Here is a 14483-nt window from a genome sequence, read left to right as displayed (position 1 = left end):
ATCTGAGAAATTTGAATACCAGTTGCATGCTTAGACATCTAACCACCATGCACGTGCAAGCGTGGACGGACTACCAAACCTCATGTACCACATGTGCACCTGCTCCGAATGAAGGTAGTCAGCAACGCTATATTACTTCCCCCACTATAAGCCCACCGGTTAGCACACCACCAGCAGCAAATTTCGAGGTGTCGTCGCAAGGGCAAGTAGTCATGGAATCACAATGTTATTGCTACAAAAGACTGAATCTAGGCCATCAGCAACACCACCAACACCATCACCAACACCAACCCTCTCTCAGTCCGCCATGTCCACCACTAGTTCCACCATATGCAGCTCTCAAGTCCAGCTCACCCTACCAGAGACTCTGAGTTGGACAAGAAAGTACTCATCCTCTCATCCACATACACTGGCTTTGAACGCCCACATTGCCAAACTAATCTTGTTAGAGATGATGCCCTACCGGTTGGTTGAAAGCAAAGCTTTCCGCGAGCTCATGGCCTACGCAGTACCACGATATGACCTACCCAGTCGGCACTTCTTTTCACGAAAAGCCATCCCAGCCCTCCACATGCATGTGAAAGACCGCATTGTCCATGCACTCAAGCAATCAGTGAGTGGAAAGGTGCACCTCACAACAGATGCATGGTCCAGTAGGCATGGCCAGGGCCGTTACGTGTCCATCACTGCACACTGGGTTAATGTGGTGGATGCAGGGTCCACAGGGGACAGTGGCGGTGGGACAGTGCTGCCTAGCCCACGGTATAGGAAACAGTTGGCTGTAGGCGTTCAACCCTCCTCCTCCTCCAGAAGCGAAAGCTCGTCCACAGAGCGCAGTCGCACGAGCACTCCATCCGCAGGTGCCAGTGTTGCACACGATTTGTCCCACTATCGAACAGCTAGTGGTAAGCGTCAGCAGGCTGTGTTGAAGATGATGTGTTTGGGCGACAACAGACACACCGCGGAGGTACTGGCCAACTACTTGCAGCGACAAACTGAGTCATGGCTGGGCAGTCTACATCTTGAGGCAGGCAAGATAGTTAGTGAGAACGGCCGGAATTTTGAGGCAGCCATAGCCCTTTCAAAACTCAGACATATACCTTGCCTGGCTCACACCTTGAACCTGGTGGTGCAGTGCTTCCTCAATAATTATCTGGAGTTAACATCCCTGCTCCATAAGGTGCGAAGACTGTGCTCGCACATCCGCCCGTCGCCCGTACACTCCAGTCGTATGCAGAAGCTGCAGCGATTGCTCCACCTTCCAAGCACCACCTAATTATCGACGTTGCAACAAGGTGGAACTCCACCCTGCACATGGTTCAGAGGCTGTGCGAACAGAGGCAGGCTGTATTTCATTTGTGGGAGGATACACGGGCAGGCAGTTTGCAGGCAGACATGGAGTTGTCTGGTGTGCAGTGGTCGAAGCTGAAAGACCTCTGTAAAGTCCTTCAGTGTTTTGAGGAATGCAAACGGCTGGTAAGTGCAGACGACGCCATCTTATGCATGAGCATCCCACTTATGTGTCTGCTCATGCAAACTTTGATGCACATTAAGGATCTGGCATCTGCAGCTGAGGAGGAAGAGGCGGATGGAAGCCTTGATGACAGTCAGCCATTGTCTGGTCAGGGAAGTCTCGTGGACGAGGTGGAGGAAGAAGAGGAAGAGGATGATGGGGATGATTATTTTGGGGAGGAGGATGCTTCTCAGGGGGCAAGAAAAAATGTTGGCGTGGCAAGGTCAGGTACAGGGTTTATGCGTGACTGGAGGGATGTTGATTTGCCAGAAACTGCTCCTCCACCCAGCACTCGCAGTGCATCATTGACACCTGGAACATTGGCCCACATGTCTGATTATGCCTTGCAGATCCTAAAAAGGGACCCCTGCATTGCCAAAATGATGAACGATGACGACTACTGGTTGGCCAGCATCCTGGATCCATGCTATAAAGGAAAATTCCAAAACATCATGCCACAGGAGAACCTAGAGCTAATATTGGCTAATAAACAAGCAACTCTGGTAAACCATTTGTTTGAGGCATTCCCAGCACACAGCGGCGGTGATGTTTTTCGAATGAGCCGTAGAGGGCAACATGGAAGAGGTGTTCGAGGTGCACACAGCTGAAGTGACGTTAGACACAGGGGTTTCATGACCAGGTTGTGGACTGATTTTTCAAGTACTGCTCACACGACTGGTAATACTGCATCGATCGAAAGTGACAGGAGACAGCAGTTGTCAACTATGGTAACAAACTACTTCTCGTCCCATATTGATGTTCTCCCTCACCGGTCATTCTCCTTTGACTATTGGGCCAGTAAACTTAACACCTGGCCTGAATTGGCACAATATGCCTTACAGGAGTTCGCTTGCCCTGCTGCTAGTGTGTTATCTGAACGAGTCTTCAGTGCTGCTGGATCAATCCTGGCACAAAAAAGGACCCGTCTGTTGACCCAAAATGTTGATGATCTAACCTTCATTAAAATTAACCATGCATGGGTTTCAAAAGATTTTGTCCCACCCTCCCGTGCTGACACGTAGGTTGATAGAAAAATGGCTTGCTTTTGTCCTCCTCTTCCGCGGACTTCTCCAATTACTACATTTGCCACTGCTTAATGTCCAACATCAACATATGCCATTTTTTCCACCTCTCTAACTGGGCTGCATCCCCCCACAGGGCCGGGGTCACCACGTGGCGCACGCACCCGTGCGAGTGCCGTTGCCCTGGACAGGTGGGTGGGCACACTCTTTGGCAACGGCAGTGGCACAAGGTCCCTCATAGTAGAATTAAGTGTCTCTGATGGTGGGGGTGCTCACCTGCCGTCAGACACACCGGTGTACTTTGAGGGGCCCTGTGCCAGTACCGCTGCCCATGAGTGGGCCCCCCCTGCTTGCTCAGGGCACCAGCACTTGCAATACTTACCTCTCCCTGCTCCACCACTGTGTAGTCTGGCCTGTTAAATACTTCACTGGGACTGCCAATACAAATTTGGTGAAATGATAGATGATGGTTAAGACGTACCTATGCCCTGTCCTGCTGGGCTCCATCTTCAGATGATCAATGGCTTCCATTTGTTATGGACGTCGACTCTTAATGAGATGCAGTGGTGGTTTATCATCAGCTTTCACGGTTTTCCGACTCACTGGATAGCAGGTATATATAGCATAGTTCCGGTTTTCACACGTGTGACATTCCTGCCCACATTTTTAAATGTGTCCTCTCATGCCAATCCAATAGAATCGCCTACGACCTGTGGTTTCTGTCTTTTGCACTCCAAAGTTACCTGACAGATCATGATAGGCAGTGAGGACAATGTCTACATCTCTCCATGTAATCACAATTTGATGGAGATGAGTAATGGTGATGGGTTCCATGGTACTGCAATACAGCAAACCTTTCTTCACAAGAACTGTTTTCACTGTCTCCACAGACAAAGTAATTGAGGGTCAGCATCGCCTCTGAGAATTCTCCCGGGAGTTTTTACCGTGATTAGTAATTCTAAAATTTCTGCAATCAGTCGACTTTCCATCTGTACATGTATCCATCTCGTTTCCTCTTGCAGAGAGTCTGGACTGTCTTACTGAAACTGAAATATATATGAAGATTGAAAAATACCCCAACAGTGTATACTGGTGTATGCTTTGAATACATAACCCTTTTTCTACTTTTTAGTTTCTTGTCTTATCTATACTGAGGCTGTGAGTGTCTTTGTCGGACTCCGGAAATATACACGCAGATTTTTAATGTTTCAACTATGCTATATATACCTGCTATCCAGTGATACTGTACCCTTTCTCAACTTTCTACAATCACGTTGAATCCATACTGGGCCTGAGACCGTCTGAGTCTGCCTCCTGATATATAGACATAGGTTTTTCAGGTGTACACTATGCTACATATACACCTGTTATCCGGTGATACTGTACCCTTTCTCAACTTTGTACAATCTTGTCGAATCCATACTGGGCCTGAGAACGTCTGAGTCTGCCTCCTGATTAGAGATGAGCGGTGTTCGAGTCGACCTGTTCGCCTAGTTAAAATTCCAGCTGTTTTGGGCGGTTTTCGAGCCGTTCGTCGAACTCGAACACTTTGCTTAAAATTCGGCTGTTCGAGGTTCCATTCGAGAACCGTTCGTTCACCAAAAGCGTAACTTCATTTTCACATTAATAATGGTTTTCAATGTTAATAGACTGTTTCATGCCATAGTAGCGGTAGGTGGTAGCAAGCGGTGTAGTACACCTGTCAAGGAGCTACACCTTGTGTGTTTCTAATAATTTTTTACCGCATCTTGTCCAGAAAATCCTTTTGGGCCTTGTAGCACTGTCTGCTACTCAGCAGAGGAGCCCACCAGTGAACCAAGCTATGCCACCTATTTATGTAAGAACTGTGTGTTACTCAGCAGAGGAGCCCAGCTGTTAAGCAAGCTACAGCACCTGCGGTTTGGACACTTAATTTTTTGCCGGTTAGGCCTAATTCCGGAATTCCGGTTGACCTGCACTTACTGGGAAATCCTCGTTCGTGGGGAAGAATTGTAATCCCAGATTCCCATCACTAACGGGGTTCAGCAGGTTATCTGCACCTGTAAGCGACACACGCTGGACCTTTCAATGTAGCGCGCATGCAGCCCCGGACACGTAAGGGCATGACAAACCTGTTATTGCTCAATCTCGCGTGCCAGAGCCTCGCATGTCCCTCTAGTAAGCTTGACACGTACCGCGGGGGCATGCCGGAGTCTCGTTCGTTAACGGAATTAAGCTGACAAATCGCTAGCACAACTAAAAACGGACATCCACCACCACCCACAGAATCAACAAAGCTTGCAGTCCGTCAATCTTTTCTGTAGCTGGCATGGTTGAGGTTTCCCGGGTGGAGTCGAATTAAGCCGCAGGTTCCACTCCTGGTGGTGCCCTTCTGGACATTCCTTTAAGGTTCAGCTTTGCAACCATACTGCCTCCGGAAACGAAACACTTTGCCTTCATGGACGCTGTTCGGAGGTTTGTGGGAACAATGCTGCCAGATGAGCAGTTGGCCTAATTTATGGTTGGAAGTCCGACGTTATATGATCGTCTTCGATTTCAGATTTTTACTGTTTTTTGATACTGTATTTTACATTTTTATTCCAGCCTTTCTTGATTTCATAAGGGCATGACATGCCTATATCTGTGTCTCCTCCTCCTCCTCCTTTTACTCCTCCACCTCTTTTCTATATGCAGTTGCCGTTTTCCATATGTTATTTTTGTATTCTGAGCATTTTGTCTGCTTTGGGACACCTTTTAAGGTGTTTTGTAATTGTTTTCTATGTGTTTGTATGTGTTTGTGTTTGCCTGCCATTGTTTTCAATGGTGTTCATCGTTGTTCGGCAAACGTTCGACAAACATTCAACGAGCTTGCCTCATGTTCGACGAACCAAAACGAACTGGAACACTAGCGGGGTGGCTCAACACTACTCCTGAATATATAGACGTACATTTTTAATGTTTAAGCTATGCTATTTATACATGGTATCAGGTGATAATGTACCCTTTCTGCCAGGAAGTCCTCCTACACCCACCTCTCTAAGTGTATCAATGATACCTGGAACATTGTCCCACATGTTCTTGCGGATCTTCTTGTTTTATTGTGGTGTGATCCATGGTGTTACTCCTGCAATTTAGATGTACATTTAAAAATTACCCCAACACTATTGTATACAGCTCTACGCTTGTGATACATTACCCATTTACTGCTTTTTATATTCTGGTCTAATCCAAACTGACCAAGTGAGAGCTATTTTCTGCCTGTGGCAATAAATACTGAGAATGACAACAATGACCCCTACACTGTGTACAGCTGGACTCTTCAGATCCATTACCATTTTACGGCTTTTTATATTGTGTTGTAATCCATACTGAGCCTGAGAGCATCTGTGTCTGCCTCCTGAAATATCTACGGAGATTTTGAATGTTCAAACTATACTATATATACCTGCTATCTGATGATACTGTACACTTTTTCTACTTTTGATATTCTTGTCTAATCCATACTGAGCCTGTGCGCCTCTCTGTGTGACTGATGGTATACATAGGGAGATTGACAATCATCCTTTGACTGTATAGAGCTGTATGCTTTTGATACAGTACCATATATCTGATGTTATTTTGGGTTCATTTTCTGCAGCATTTTGAAGTTTGGTGGAAGAGGCCGCGGACGTGAGCGTGGGGGGGCCAGCTCGTGCTAATGGTGGTGGTGCATCTGCTGGTAGTGGCAAAAGCACAATAGCAGCAAAGGCAGGAGGTGCTGAGCCTGCGTCATGGTCTGGCTCTGGAATGTCTGGAAGGCTACATTTCTGGGAGTAGGTTAACCGCTTTTAAAGCTGGAGCATCAGGAACTGGTTTTGGCTTTCATTGCTGAAACAGACTCCAGCAAATATGCCCTCCTCTTCTGAAGTTTCAAAAAAATGCAAGCACTGAGTTGTCAAGTGCTGGCTCCTGGTCAGGAAGAACCCCTTTCCTTGTGTCCTTCACCCCCATCAAAAGTGAATAATGCAGCAGGCCACACTTCACATTATTCCATGTAGCTCTTTCTATCATACCATGCCTGGGTTATGAAGTCAAATCGTGAATTCCCCAGTTCAAGATGAATCTGACATGGAGTGTGGGTGTCCAGCCAGGGCAGTGGGGATAATTGGTATTGGGCCGGTGTCTCAGAGGGATGTGTCACGTTGGTGGTGATAATCCGTTCCCTGGCCCTGGGTGTCCATGCAAAGGGGTGAATAACGTTTATAGGTGAATGATACGTGACGCCACCTGTGATTTCTGATCACATTGACCCGCACTGCAGTGTCGCTTCTCTGGGACAGATGTTGTGGTGCAGCTAAGATGTAGAAGCCCTGCACAGGTAGGGCTGTATTCGCAGGGCAGATGAAAGAGTTGGTAGATGGTGTGCAGTGCAGGATGTAGCAGAGCCGTGCGCCAAGCGCAGGAGAAAGATGACAGACACAGTCGTGCAGTTCTTTTTCCTGTACTTGGTAAGTGCCGTCCAGGACCCAGATGGAGAAGGAGCTGGTCAGCCTGGAAGCAAATTTGGAATTCTCTCTCTGCAGATAGGTAGAGTGGCCTCCATTCTAGCGCTTATCTGAGGTACTCGCAGTACTGAGTTCACTGAAGTTCCCCCTGTTGACTCTCTTTTGGAACTTTCTCGTATGGCAGGCAGCCATAGCCTTTTCCTTCTGGCTCACACACATCGCTGCTGGGGCCTCCGAGCCTTAGTTGGGAATAGAGCATTTACAGCTGCTACTTCCTCCAGTTTCTGCTGCAGGACCGTCAGTGTCCCTACAAACTCGGAGACCGGAATACCGACAAATGCGCTCCAGCTAGGAGTGAGCCTTAACTCTGCTCATCCTCCAGCTCCCCTTCTCATGTCCACACACTTCCCCTTCCCTTCACAGACTGCCCTAACTTACCTCCTCCGGACCACAGAGAGCAGCTCCTCAGCAGTCAGGTTCAGTGGTCTCCCTGCTGGCCTGGAGTGGGAACTGTGTTGTGTGTTGGTTTAACTGCTAGAGAGATCCTTTGTTGCTCCTAAGCATGAGATCACACTCCCTAGGAGGAAGGTAATGCCACTGTGGCGACCGTACTCCTGGGGGCGCCACAAGTGCACTGATGCCCAGCCACTGCTAGATGATTCTGCTGGTACATTGACCCAGACCACTATATTCCCCTCGCACTCTACAAAGCCAGAATCTGACCCTGATGAAGCTCAGGTTCCCCTTCCCGCATACTATACCACCTTACACGGTGACAAAGAGGAAGGTGCAGATGAAAGTGCAGGTTCCTTGAGAAGGTGGGGGGGCATAGTCATGGGCGACGGCACTGGCACAGGGCATCTCATAGTACGCAAAAGTGTCTCTGCCGGTGGGAGGGTGGGCTGCCGGTGGGAGGGCCCACCCGCCGTCAGACACACCGCCGTACTATGAGGGGCCATGTCGCCAACGAATGGGCCCCCCTGCTTGCTCAGGATCACAGCACTTGCAGAGTTGAAATACTTACCTCTCCCTGCTCCACCGCAGTGACGTCTTCCGCATTTCCTGACAGTGACATTCTGGTCAGAGAGCACGATGACATCATGTCTGTGCGCCCTCTGCCTAAACAGTCTAAGTGCAGAGAGATGGAAGATGGGGACGACGAGGAGTCCAGACTAGTACAGGGATTCCCTAGCGAGGAGACTTATTTAATTGTTTTCAATGTTGGGACAGCTAATTTTGGGGAGCACCATGCTCTGGAGAATGATATATGAGGCCCACCATACACTGGAGCATCCCAAAGGTGGACATCAGACACTGGAGCAGCATTTACAGGGCCCATTATTCACTGGAGCATTAGAAATGGGGCCCATTATATATGGAGCATTATTTGGGCCCATAACACAGTGGAGCTTCATCCATGGGGACCAACATATACTGTAGCATTATGTGGAGCTCATCATATGCTGTTTCAAACATTATATGGGACCAATGATTCTGTACGGAGAAATATAATACCGTATGGAGTAATATACTGTCCGTTTTTGGAGCTATTGGAGAATTTAAAATGGATATCAGTCATGAGATGTAAGAAGTGAAGTATTTTTCATTGTACTATACCGCTAATTCTCTGCCTTTTCAGGGGATCATGAATTGTGGCATGTGTTAAAAGAGCCCAGTGACACTCTTTGGCCCAGGGCCCACAAAAATCTGGAGCCAGCCCTACACCTCCACAACTTTATCCAAATAACCCCCAGTTTTCAATGCCTAACTATTATTATAAAGTAAATTAAGGTTGACAAGCTTAAGTAATAAGAATTGATGTTTTTGGCATTAAAATGGGCACTGTAGGTGTGTTTCCTGTCCTCCACTCCCTGCCGACCTTGGTTCCCCTTTGACTTGCATTGGGTTTTGTGTTTCAGTCGGCCTTCGACTGTTCACGATAATTGGCCGATTTCGTTCGACCCGACTTTTGAGAAAAAAGGCAAAGTCGCTCACCTCTAATTATTATTATTATTTATATAGCACCATTAATTCCATGGTGCTGTACATGAGAAGAAGTTACATACCAATTACAGATATCACTTACAGTAAACAAACTAACAATGACAGACTGATACAGAGGGGAGAGGACCCCGCCCTTTCCAGCTTACATGCTACAGGATGGTGGGAAGGAGACAGTAGGTTGGTGGGTTGCAGCAGTACCTGTGTTGGTTGAGGTGATATCTCTGGTAGTGGTGAGAGAGAAGGAGGTAGAGGGGTCATTGCAGGCTGTAGGCTTTCTTGAAGAGGTGGGTTTTCAGTTTCCATCTGAAGGATCCAAATGTGGTTGATAGTCAGACTTGTTGGGGTAAAGAATTCCAGAGGACAGGGGCAATTTGGGAGAAGTCTTGGAGGCGGTTGGATGAGGAGCGAATAAGTGTGGGGGAGGGAACGAGGTCTTGGGAGGACCGGAGATTATGTGAGGGAAGGTATAGGGAGATTAGTTCAGGGACATATGGGGGAGACAGGATATAGATGGCCTTGTAGATCAGTATTAGTAATTTGAACTGTATACGCTGAGGGAATGGGAGTCAGTGAAGAGATTTGCAGAGGGGAGAAACAGAGAAGTAGCGAGGAGAGAGATGAATTAGTCGGGCAGCAGAGTTAAGGATGGACTGGAGAGGTGCGAGGGTGTTAGCAGCGAGACCATAGAAAAGGATGTTGCCGTAGTCGAGGCGGGAGATGATGAGGGCATGCACAAGCATTTTAGTAGATTGAGGGTTGAGGAAAGGACGGATTCTGGAAATATTTTTGAGCTGGAGGCGACAGGAGGCAGAAAGAGCTTGGATGTGCGGTTTGAAGGACAGGGCAGAGTCAAAGGTTACTGCGAGGCAGTGGACTTCCGGTACTGGGGAAAGTGTGATGTCATTAATTGCTATAGCTAGGTCAGGTAAGGAAGATCTGTGAGATGGAGGAAAGATGATGAGTTCAGATTTGTCCACATTGAGCTTGAGGAAGCGAGAGGAGAAGGAGGAAATGGCTGATAGACACGCTGGGATTCTGGACAGCAGAGAGGTGACATCTGGGCAAGAGAGGTAGATCTGAGTGTCAGCAGCATAAAGGTGGTACTGGAATCCGTGGAACTTTATGAGTTGCCCCCGACCAAGTGTATAGATTGAGAAGAGTAGGGGTCCTAAAACAGAGCCTTGGGGGACTCCAAAAGAGAGAGGGTGGGATGAGGAGGTGGTGTGGGAGTGGGAGATGCTGAATGTGCAGTTGGAAAGGTATGAGGAGATCCAGGATAGGGCGAGGTCTTTGATGCCGAAAGAGGAGAGGATCTGTAGTAGGAGGCAGTGGTCAACTGTGTCGAATGCAGAGGACAGGTCTAGAAGCAGGAGTACACAGTATTGTCCATTTGATTTAGCTGTAAGTAAGTGTCATGATCCATGCTGGATCAGGATTGATATAAAGCAAAGGTAACCTTTTTTTTCTGTGTTTAGGTTTGGTTTTTGCCCCCGGTGGCCATTAGGATTATTGCACTGTGGTGTCATTTGTTCTAAGGTTGCCCCCGGTGGCCGTTAGGGTCATTGCACACTGTTCCTTTAGCTTAGTTGCACATAGAATCATAGAATCATAGAAACGTAGAGTTGGAAGGGACCTCCTGGGCCATCTGGTCCAACCCCCTGCTCAAAGCAGGATTCGCTAAATCATCCCAGTCAGATGTCTGTCCAGCCTCTGTTTGAAGACATCCATTGAAGGAGAACTCACCATTTCTCGTGGCAGCCTGTTCCACTCATTGATCACTCTAACTGTCAAAAAGTTTTTTCTAATATCTAATCTGTGTCTCCTCCCATTCAATTTCATCCCATTGCTTCTAGTCTTTCCTTGTGCAAATGAGAATAAAGATGATCCTTCTACAATGTGACAGCCCTTTAAATATTTGTAGACAGCTATTAAGTCTCCTCTCAGTCTTCTCTTTTGCAAACTAAACATTCCCAAATCCTGCAACCTTTCCTCATAAGACAGGGTTTGCAGACCAGACACCATTCTGGTCGCTCTTTTCTGAACTTGCCCCAGTTTGTTGATGTCTTTTTTAAAATGTGGTGCCCAAAACTGGACACAATATTCCAGATGAGGTCTGACCAAAGAGGAGTAGAGGGAAATAATGACTTCACGTGATCTAGACTGTATGCTTCTGTTAATACATCCTAGAATTGCATTTGCCTTTTTTGCTGCTGCATCACACTGTTGACTCATATTCAGTCTGTGATCTATTACTATACCCAAGTCTTTTTCACAAGTGCTGTTGCTTTGCCCTATTCCTCCCATTCTGTATATGCTTTTTTCATTTTTATTGCCCAGATGTAGTACTTTGCATTTTTCCCTGTTAAGAACCATTCTGTTAGTTGCTGCCCACTGCTCCAGTTTATTTATATCTTTTTGAATCCTCTCTCTCTTCTCTAGTATTAGCTATCCCTCCTAGCTTTGTGTCATCAGCAAATTTAAGATGATTATAGCATGTGTGATTGCTGGCTCTTACCTATAAAAGAGTCACAGGTGTTGCAATCAGTGTTGGTGATAGTGTTCATTTCAACCATCCTTGGTGGAGGAAGGAGCTGGAGAGCGTTCCTTGCAGCACTGTCTTATCCCTGGTGTGGAAGGAGTCAGAGGGGATTTCCTTGTCGCTCTGACAGAGCTTGGTGGCAGCTATTCAGGAGGAGAGCTGAATTCTGGTGGTGATCTCTGTTGTCAGGTGCAAGTGCAACAGAGTAAAGCTAAGTGGTGTTCCCATGTTTGTGTTTTTCCTTGGTGTGTATTAGTGCAGCGGTGGGGCCAGTGCCTGCGCCACCCAGCTCCCTAGCTAGGGATAGGTGTAGGGTGTGCCAGGGCGACAGGTTCCTGAGCGGCACCCGGTGCGGAACCGACATAGGGAACGTTAGGATCGTTAGGGACACTGACTCAGGGGAGTGTAGGAGGTCTCTACATCCCCTCTCCCTATCGCAGGGCCCACCATTGTAACTGTTTCCCCTTTCCCTGTGTCTTGTTGTTTAAGTTACCGGCCTGCGGGCCGTGTCACACAGGACCGTATCACGTGCCGCATCTTGTTGTTTTAGTTACCGGCCTGCTGGTCGCGTCACACAGGACGGGTCCACGTGACATTATCACCAACCATAACTTTTTTCTGCTGAGCCATGGACCCAGCTCAGCTCTTTGACCAAATGCTGCAGATCCTCACTAATGAGATTAGGGGGCTGCGCGGAGGGTTGGTGCGGCAGCTGCGGCTGTTGGTGGGCTCTGGGGGCTTGGTTCAGGAACAGGCTCAGCCAGAACCTAAGATATCCCTCCCTGACAGGTTTTCTGGAGGGAGAGATCAATTCTTGGTATTCCAGCAAGCCTGCAAATTATATTTCAGGCTGCGCCCTCGTTCATCAGGGAGTGAAGAGCAACGGGTGGGAATCATTATGTCCCTTCTTAAAGGGGATCACCAATCCTGGGCCTTCTCCCTACCGGACGATTCTCCATCATTGGTGTCCGTGGACGAGTTTTTTGCAGCTTTGGCGCTTGTGTATGGGGATCCTGATGGCGTCGCCCTGGCGGAATCTCGACTCTGTAGGTGTAAACAGGGAGCCCGGGTTGCTGAGGAGTACTGCTCAGAGTTTAGGAGGTGGGCCACTAACACTCAGTGGAATGACCCTGCACTTAGGAGTCAGTTTGTGCAGGGTTTGTCTCCAAAGTTGCAGGATACTCTGGTGCAGTACACCGCCCCCAGGTCGCTGGAGGCCGCCATGTCCCTTGCCATCCGGGTGGATAGACGCGTTAGGGAAAGACATATACAAAAAGTGCCCCCTGATGTCCTCGCTAGGGAGGAGGACCCACCAGTGTAGACGGAGGGACCCAGACAGCCCGATGTTGTTGATACAAAAAAGGGGGTGTCTGCGGCTCGTCGTGGTGGGGGGTATGTTTTTCCTGTGGGAAGCCTGGTCATTTTATGAGAGCCTGCCCAATTCATGCCAAGTCTCCAGACGAACCTATGCAAGTAGGAGTAGCTAGTTTGTATTCGGAGCTGCCTTAGGTTCGGGGAGTGGTGTCGGCATGTTTGTACTATGGGCAAACTGGTCATGGCCTCAAAGCTTGCCCATTGCGCGCCAAATTATCTGTGCCATCTGAGAAGCCGTATTCCTCTGGTCGCTTGGAGGGAGGCAACCAGGGAGTATACATTTCCTCCATTTTGCCCTCCCAAGGTACCATGTCAGCAGAGGTCTTGGCTGGCGGGGTACCGGAGGTGATACCGGTGCTTGTGGACAGTGGAGCAGGAGTCAGTCTGGTGGATGCTCGCTTTGTCCAGACTCATGGTCTGAGGTGTAGGACGCTAGCCCAGCCTATAAGCGTCCAGGCCATAAACTCTGTTCCACTGAGCCAGGGGAGCTTGACCAAGGTCGTAGAGAATATCCATCTGCGTATAGGACATCATGAGGAGTCCTTGTCATGCTACATCTTGGAGGGAATGCCAGGCCTCCCTTGGCTGAAAAAACACAACCCAGTAATAGATTGGCGGGCAAGGGAAGTGGTCAGCTGGGGGCACTCGTGTGAGGGCTGCTGCCTAGCATCTACTGTCTCTGCCGCCGTCTCTCTTCGACGGACTTCTTCCTCTCCGGTGAGAGCAGCAGATGTGCTGCAGGAGAGTAGGGGAAAGTCTCAACCCTAGCCATTGGCCAACCCTGGGAGGCACAGATCTCATGGTGGAAGGGGTTGGAGGGTAGTGTATCCCTTGGTGAAGTACAGGGGTGTGAGTGTGGTGACACAGGGGGACGCCTCTGTTGTCAATTCCAGAAAGGAGTTCTCCAAATGGTGACAAAAGAACGAGTGGCAATAAACGTTCAGGTACGGACCTGTGTGTGAACGAGTGTGTATGGGTGGCCACCAAAAAACATCCAAGTGGAAGTGTGTTGTGGAGTGTTACCCACTCATACTAAACATACACATACACAACCCGTTCCCCAGGTCAGCGCTTCGGAGATGTGTGGTGCCTCCAGAATCGTTGCCAATACCAGCAGGCTCGTTTGTCATCAATCTGACGTGCAGGTAGTTGCTGGGGTGAACTCTGGGTCTGGGCATCCCCGCTTTAGGTGGTTCCCTGATGGAGAGCGGTCTTGAGGGTCCAGAGGCCCCTCATTAAGGGGAGGGTACTGTCATGATCCATGCGGGATCAGGACTGATATAAAGCAAAGGTAACCTTTTTTTTCTGTGCTTAGGTTTTGTTTTTGCCCCCGGTGGCCATTAGGATTATTGCACTGTGGTGTCGTTTGTTCTAAGGTTGCCCCCCGGTGGCCGCTAGGGTCATTGCACACTGTTCCTTTAGTTTAGTTGCACATGATTATAGCAGGTGTGATTGCTGACTCTTACCTATAAAAGAGTCACAGGTGTTGCAATCAGTGTTGGTGATAGTGTTCATTTCAACCATCCTTGGTGAAGGAAGGAGCTGGAGAGAATTCCTTGCAGCACTGT

The sequence above is a fragment of the Dendrobates tinctorius genome, unplaced genomic scaffold, assembly GCF_039654945.1.
Source record: "Dendrobates tinctorius isolate UK_male_01 unplaced genomic scaffold, ASM3965494v1 ptg000105l, whole genome shotgun sequence".
NCBI classification, from domain to species: Eukaryota; Metazoa; Chordata; class Amphibia; order Anura; family Dendrobatidae; genus Dendrobates; species Dendrobates tinctorius.
The sequence above is the reverse complement of the archived record's forward strand: the minus strand, read 5'-3'. Positions refer to the sequence as shown.